The following is an 8,178-nucleotide window of genomic DNA, read 5'->3' as shown; positions in this document are numbered from 1 at the left end:
CCTAACCATCACATCTCACATCTTCTGCTCCCTTCTCCCCACACTTCTAGGTGGGCCAGCCCCTCCCACCCCAGCAGGTGTCAGGCCTGCGGGGCTGACACCAAGGATGGTGTTGGGGGCGATGACAAAGCCCCAGAGACTCAAAGGGAGAGACTGAGGAACCAGAGCCATGGACTCTACACTGTGAACTTGGGGAATCAGGGACCGTTATTGTGGCCTACGTCCTCCCTCAGCCCCCTCACCCTCCTCTCTGGCCCAAGATGAAGACAACCTGAGGCTTGTCAGAGCTGGAAGGGGGTTTTGAAGTCTTGTCCACCCCCTTTGTTTTACGTAAGGACAGTCAGGCCCAGAGAGAGGGAGTGACTTGCCCAAAGCCACCCAGCAATGGGGAGGACAAATGCGGGCTGGCCCCTCACTCTCTGAATTAGGGGGTGCAGGCCTCAGGTTTGCGTGAGGGCAGGGAGCCGGGCGGGGTGGGGGAGGAGGGGGGCAGGCAACCCTCTGGGAAATGTCTCAAAGCCAAATCCAGTCTGCCCCCTACCGTCTCCAGGCCCGTACAACCCCCGTGGAGATGGGAGGCTTCGCCCAAGGCCAGGTGTGCTGATCCATCGTGGTCAGTGACGGACTGGATCGAGCGCGGTTTGGGGTTTGCGGAAAGGGGTGCCGCTCAGGCGTGTCAGTGTGGCATCCGTGGTATGGCCCAGCCTGCAGGCGCCCTCCGTCCCGGCACAGACCCAGAGCCAACACGGGCAGGATCTTCTAGAACCAGCCCTGGGGGTTAGGGACTCAGGGCACCGACCTGCGACAAACAGATCCACAGACACACATAACACACACACACACACACATGCACACACGCACGCACACACACACACAGAGGATGAGAAATCCTGCTTTTCTCCACGAGTTCTTTCTCTTGGACTGGGACCGGATCCTGCCCAGGGCCGCTGCCAGAGAAACACTGAAGGGATTTGAACTCAGCTTGCCCTCTTCCCTCGCCCCTGGCTTGGCGGGCCAAGGACGGCTGAGGCTTGAGCTGGCGTCTGGCTTCCGAGGGCCTGCACGTGGAGGAATGCTCCCCCCCCGCCTGTCCTTCCTTTTCCTGCAAGCACGGGTTTGGCTGGGCTCCGATGGTTGCAGTGAAGAAAAGCGGACCAGTGTGGGAACGCAGTAAGAAGGAACTGAGGGAGACTGTGGCCCGTGGAGGGCCTCTCCCAAGTTTAGAGGACCCTGCGAAGGACTGTTTGTTCCTTAGCTTGGTGCCGGAAAGGGGCCGTGGGGTCTCATGAGGTCCCTCCTGGCCTGTTCTGTTTTGCTTGACTTTGGAATGAGTGTGGTGCCCCTCTATTTAGCATGACCGAGCCCCGAGCCCCAAGCAGGGTGTGCGCTGATGGCCACCCCCTCCCCTGTCCAGGGTTCTCCCAGCTCCATGTAAGGGACTGGAAGCATTGTAAGTAGATGGCATTTCTGTGACCTCAATCTGATGGGGGGAGGAAACTCACCTGCTGGCCCCTCATGTGTGCACCTGGATAGCCGGATCTGAGTGTATTTATTTCCCTCCCCAGCAGCTGGGGAGGGGGTTGGGGTACCGCAAGTATGTTTTAGCATGTGTTTGGTTCTGGGGCCCCTTCCACCTCCCTTTGGGCCGAGATGAAACCCTTTTGGCCCCCCAGCTGGGGGCTGCGAGCTCCAGACTCCCTGTCACCTCCCCCTTGCATCCTGTGTAATCATTTCTTGGGGCTTCCTAAGACCTACACATAAAACATAAATGATGAACATTATAACAGCAAAGAAAGAAAACCAGTGCAAAGAGATTTTTCTGGAAACGCATGTGATTGGAGCCTGTGGGGGTTGTGTGTGACGGGAGTGGGGGGACCCAGGTATAATTTCTAATTTGGTAAATTCCTGCCCTATTGTCCCTCCCCCCCCCAAAAATAGGGAGTTTTCACTGATACCAAGCAAATCCACATGTGTAGCCATGAAGTTTATTGAAGTGGGAGAGGGAAGGAGTGGGGGCCCTCTGCCCCCAGGTTTGGAGAGGAAAAGTGGAAAATGACCATGCAGGAAGCCGCCAGCTGTGAACTTGACCAGATGTCAGAAGTAAAACTGACCACAGGGGAGCCAGACGCTGGCTAGTAGGGCCGGGTCGCAACCCCGCAGCTCCCAGCCACCCACATGGCCTGGGAGACGCACACTCACACCCACACACACGCACGCACACACAGGGTCTGGCTCCAGATGGCTTGGCAGGAGTCCGGCTGCTTGGCCCGCAGTTAGGCCCCTCCCTGGCGGCTTTCTGGGGCAGGTCCCAACCCCGGCTCCTGGCAGCCTGGCTTGGAGCCCCGCCTGGCCCGGGAAGCGGCAGGGGTCCCGGCCCCAGGCCTGCGCCCCTCTCCGAGGCTGGTCCCGCAGCCAGTCAGAGCAGCTCAGCCTCTGCTGGTCACTTGGCCGGGTCTTCTGCTGGGGCTGGATTGTGGCTGCTGGGGAAGGCCACGGGAGGCTTGCTTTTCCCGGAAAGAACAGCAAACAAACCTTCCTGGTCTGAGGATCATGGCAGGGGCTAGCCGGGCCCCAGCCAAGGGTCAGGCATGAGGCGGAGGGGGGAGCTGTCTTCCATCTCCCACCCCCTCCACGTCTGTGAGGGCTGTGAGGAGCGCATGTGGAGGGGGGAGATTCAGAGTAGGTAAGAGAAACACTGGTACCTGGATAACCCCCAGTGTGATGAGGGAGACAGGTTCTAACTTGAGGGAGCCTCCCGTCTGCTGGAGAAAACACAGTCCCAGACTTTGGGTGCCTTTAATCTGATGAGGGAGGTTCAATTCCCGCCCTAAGAGAGCCTCCATTCTGATGGGGGGAAGGTCTCTAATTTGGTGGGGGAGAGCCAGACGCTGCCTGTGGGACCCAGGGAGACACACTCCTGTGATCCCGATGGGGAGATAGCAGACAGGCCCTGGGTGGTACGTGGTGCCCTGCTAGGGATGAGCGGGGCGCCCCTGCCTGCCCCCCCACAGAGGCTTGGGAAGACTTGTCAGAAAAGGGACATTGAAGCTGAGCCCTTCCTGATGAGTGGAGTCAACAGGCTGGGGGTGGAGAGTGTTCCTGGCAGAGCACACAGCTCAGCCAAGGTCCCAAGGAGAGAGACAGCAGAGCGCACAGAAGGCCCGGGCAGGCTCCTCTGCCTGGAGCCCGGAGAGAGCAGAAGGTCAGCGGGGCCAGATGGGGAAGGGCTTACAAAGAGACAGGCTAAGGGGTCTGGACTACATTCTGAGAACACTGGGGAGCCCTTGAGGAGTTTTAAGCAGGGGGGTGCTACAGACAGATTTCATCTGAGAAAGCAATCGCTCTGGCTGAAGTTGGGCGGGTGGGAGGTGGCAGGAGAGGCGGAGAGGTGGAAGTCAGTGGCGGGCCCGAAGGAAAGGAAGCTGCTGAGATGGTGAGAAGAGGCCATTGGGAAAAGTTCCTCAGAGCCCACAGAATTGGGACGGGGGATGGAAGGGGCTGATACTGGCCTAGGGTCCCTGGGGGTAGCGGAGCTGAGAGCTTATAGCCATCATACCACAGATTTGCGCCCCCTCCCCCAGCACATTGCGGAGAAACCCTCTCTGCTGTCCTTCAGCCTAACCTCCAACCCCACTTCTCTAACTCCCCCACAGGGGCAAAAATGCTCATCAGCTTCGCATCTGTAATGTGGCCCTCGGAGGGCTGTGTGAGGCCCTTGCCAACTCCTCCACACTCACTGCCTTGCTCCAGCCATCCTCATCCCCTTCCGTGTTCCCCTACACCAGCCCTCTTACTGATCTTCAAGCTTCACTGCTCCCTTTGGCCACAGGGCCTTTGCACATGCTGTCCTTTCTGTTTGGAACACTTGATCCTTCTTTCCCAAGTGCTTCCTTGGGGAAGCTCTCACCATACTCTAGACCCAAATCAGGTTTCTTGATTCCACATCCAGAGGACATCATGCTCCGCTCTTTGTCTTCAGAGCTTTTTGCAATCAGGGACCATTTGAGTGATTATTTGATTACTGTAAATGCCAGGAATCCAGAGACGGGGTTTGGTTTTGCTCACCTTCTAATCTTCAGCACTGGCCTGGCATAGAGCTGGCACCCAACAAAAATTTGTGGAATAAATGAGTGAATGTGCTCGAAAACAGCACTGTCCAATAGAAATATTGGATATACCTGATTTTTAATTTTCTAGTAGCCACATTACAAGAGTAAAAAGGAGCAGGTGAGAGGAACTTCATGTTTTATTTAGCCCAATATAGCCAAAGGATTATTTCAACATATAATCAATATTTTAAAATTATTAATGGAATACATTAATTTTTTTTCCTACTAGGTTTTCAAAATTCAGTGTGCATTTTATAGTTACAGCGCATTTTAATCTGGACTAGCTCTGTTCCACGTGCTTATAGCTGCGTGTGGCTGGTGGTCCCCACACTGGGCAGCCAACTCTAGGGAGTCATACCTCCCAGACGAGGGACTCATTTGGAGCCCCTAGCAGGCTCAGAGGACCAAGAGAGCCTGCCTTGCTTCTTCCCATGTCATCGGGCCCCTGAGGCCTATAGTTCTCCCCTCCCACCCCCCAACCCCATCCCCATGGCCTCTCTCTTCTCTGCTCAGGCTGGGAAACCTCCCTTTATCTCTTTCATTCTCTAAGCTAGAAGATGGGACCCTTCATCTTTGCCTGCCCATCAGGGCCCCTTGTCTACCCCTAGTGCTTCCCTCCCCTCTTTCATCCAGTTCAGTGAAGCTGAGATGAGATTGGAAGCCTGTGAAAGTCCTCTTCATCCAGTGAGGAGGGGTGTGGCAGGGCCACTGAGCCTGGAGGCCAGTGCTCCAGGGGGCTGGGCCAGAGCTGGGGTCAGGAGAAGATATTTCCCATGATGCTCCAGGCTGGGGAGGGGTCTGCTGACCATATGCTTGGGGGAGGCAGCTCTTCCAATAATGCAAAGCAGATTCCTCCCCCAGCTTTGTGGCAGCTGGTGGGCAGAAGGCCAGGGGACAAACTGAGCCCCTAGGCTTCTGGGTGCAGGAGAGCAGAGGCAAAGGGGGCACTTGTGGCCTCCTGCCCCCTCTTTTCTGACTGCCCCCAACACCCTGCCTTCATGCTGACCTCCCAGCTAGGCCAGGCTCCCTACAGCAATCTGCCTGCTCTGGGCCCTGCCCCAGGCTCCAGAGCCTTCTCCAGCCCCAGCAAAGTCCCCCACTTCTCAGCACATGGCCCTGATGATCTCTGGGGTAACGCCCTCGTGCATACGGGGACCCAGTATTCTTCCCAAGAGAGATGCTGAGAGGGAGGTCCTCTTCATCCCCGCGTGCAGGGGATTCCTCCCAGGCCCCACTGAAAGTTAGGGCTCTGCACAGTGGTCCCCATTTCCACATCCCAATTCTACCCGCTCAGTTCCCCAACCACGTCGGAAGATGCCAGGAACATTTTCCTAGGGCTCTGTCAGGGAAGAAGACTCAGGAACATTCCAATTCTCACCCTCCATCCCCCCAGGGCCCTGCGTCCAACCCTCTTCCCACAGCATCCGGGCACTTCCCAATTCCCGTGTTTCCCTCCCGGCAATCCCCGATCCGGCTGCTTCCAGCAACATTCCCAAAGGGCTCTTGGGAAAGGTAGGACCGGGTCTCCTCCCTGCCCTGAGGTTCTCTTTGGAAAAGTCTGGGAATCCTTCCGTCCCCCTCCCGTATTCGAGTGACTCACTGAATCTGGTGGTCCTTGGGCGGCATCCAGTGGGAGCCCAGCATCCCCCTGAGAAGCCCTCAACGCTCTCCAGCCGGGGCTTGGGGCTCAGTATCCACATTCCAGGGGCCCAGCCCTACCCCCGGGGTCTACGGCTTCAATCAGCAGTCCAGATGGTTCTCATTCTACTCCTACGGACCTTGGGATGCCAGCAGCCAGGGCCGGAGGTGCGGGCCAGGGGCACGGAGCAGCCCCGCTTCCGTTGGTCAACCTTGGAGCCCACGGAGGCCACACGGTCGCGACCTTCTGGAAGATGGTGCCGACAGCTGGGAAGCCAGCCACCTGGGAGCTCCCCTCTCCTCACCCTGCGTACCAGTTCAGATTCTTGCTGCAAGAGGGAGAAAACCCAACTCAGGGTGGTTTAAGGCAATGTACTGTCTATCGGAAGGAAAGGTCCAGGGTAGGGCCGGCTCTAGGCCCAGCGTGATTCAGAGGCTCCAACAACATCCCAGGACTCGTTTCTCCCTCTCCCTTCTCTTGCTTTCATTTCCTTCCCTGGACGATTCCTTTGTGGTGCTAAAATGGTTGCACAGCTTCGGGTCGAAGCCTGGGAGAATGAGAACGTCTCAGTTCTAGAATCCCGCGGAAAGTCTCCAGGCATCCTTGGTTCCGACTGGCCCATCCGCGTGGCGGTGGAATGGTGATCACTGATTGGCTAAGGTGGAGGTCACACTCCACCCCCTGAGGCAGGAGTGTCGCCCCTCTTGAAACATGGGGAATGGGGGGGATGGGATTGAGGTATAGTTACCAAAAGGGGGGCCCCCAAAGGACAAATGTAGCCCCCATCCTAGCTCAGCATTTGAGTTCCTTCCTCTTCTCCAGGCAACCGGAGCGAGACTCCACGCCCAGAGCCAAGTGCCTTTTTCTAGTAAGAATTGCCAGGAAACAACAGGGGTGTCGAGGTCAAGGGCAACCAAGAGGCACTGGGGTTCCGAAGGTGGAGAAAGTCTTCGTGGCTGCAGGGCCCTGAGGAAGAACCTGGAGGGGAGGTTTTGACCTGAGCCTTGGTGATGGGCAGGATTTGGGTTGTAGGGGGTGGAAAAAAGGTGGGGAGAGAAAACAGAAAACCAAGGCAAAAGAATGGGGAGCAGGGAGGAGTTAACTCTGACCGGCATAAATGATAATGGGAACAAGGTGAAGGTCAGGCCAGAGCTAGCGGGGACCCCAATGCCGCCTGAGGAATTTGGACTGAATGGGCAGCTACTGAGATTATTTAAGCAGGACAATGTTCTGGAAGGAGAGGCAGGAAGCCCAGCCGGGAGGCTGGGGCTTCAGGCAGGAGAACCAGTAGTGGGGAAGAAAAGAGGGGAGCAACTCAGGAAATACTAAGAAGGGAGAATGACCTCGCGCTGGCATAGAATCAGGTGGGAAACAGCACGGTGTAGCTGAGTCTCTGTGACTCCCCGTCTCCAGCTTTGACAGCCGAGGGCACGATGGTGCTGTTCATCGAGTGGGCAGCCCCAGGGGGAGCAGGCTTTTGTGGAAGATCTTGCATTCCCCGTTAAGTGTGAGAAGCCTGGGGGCCATTCAGGGGAGAAAGGCAGGAGGCATTTGGTTATACATGTCAGGAGCCCACAAATTCCACGGCTGCAGTGGAATGTTTTTAATCATCTGCTAGCCACTGGGTGAGGTCCCCGCTGGACAGAGGGAGAGAGAGCCCTGGAACAGGTCTGCTTAGGTGTCCAAGAAGAAGGAGACAGAAATGATCGAGAAGGGCCAGTGAGTGAGTGCCTGGACCTTGCAGCATCAAGGAAGCCTAAGAAAGGAGCAAGTTACCAGGAGGAGAAACAGGTGATTCCCAATGCCAGTGCTATGGGGACACCTGGGTGGGGAAGGGACTGGGATGAGCCACTGGATTGGAGAAGGGGGTGCAGGAGACAGATGGCAGTTTTCGGAGGAGAAGGTGGCAGGTGAGACAGTGGAGCCCCTATAGAACTTTCCTGGAAGCTTTGCTGAGAAGGGAAAGAGGGTTTGCCTGGAGGAGGGACTTCACTGTGGGGAGGAGGAGGAAGGAAGAGATCTCCATGGTCAAGGAGGGCTGACCTTGAGCTGTCCCTCTCCTCTTGGACTCCAAAGCCCGGCTCCATCAGCCAAGCCCCTCTGTGTGATGTTCCACAGCCTCCAGGGGCCAGGCCAGCAAAGGGGAGTGTGCTTTGGTCCTCAGGGCCCTACCCCTCTTGTCGCCCCAACTGTCTCGCCCTCTATCCCCCACCCATTCCTTGGTTCCCCCTCACACCCATCTCCCTGCCTCCGGGGCAGGATTACTTGGCAAGACCCAGTGCCTGTTCTCAAGGAGCTCAAAGTTCAGTTAAAAGGAAGAGGGAAATCGTCTGAAAATCTCACTGGGATCGGATTTTGCCAGGAGAACCACAACCAAGATCCCCTGTCAAAATGCCACCTCTTTGGAGACTTAACTAAGCAGCCACTGGG

This window comes from Ailuropoda melanoleuca, chromosome 13 (assembly GCF_002007445.2).
Source record: "Ailuropoda melanoleuca isolate Jingjing chromosome 13, ASM200744v2, whole genome shotgun sequence".
In the NCBI taxonomy this organism is placed as follows: Eukaryota; Metazoa; Chordata; class Mammalia; order Carnivora; family Ursidae; genus Ailuropoda; species Ailuropoda melanoleuca.
The sequence above is the reverse complement of the archived record's forward strand: the minus strand, read 5'-3'. Positions refer to the sequence as shown.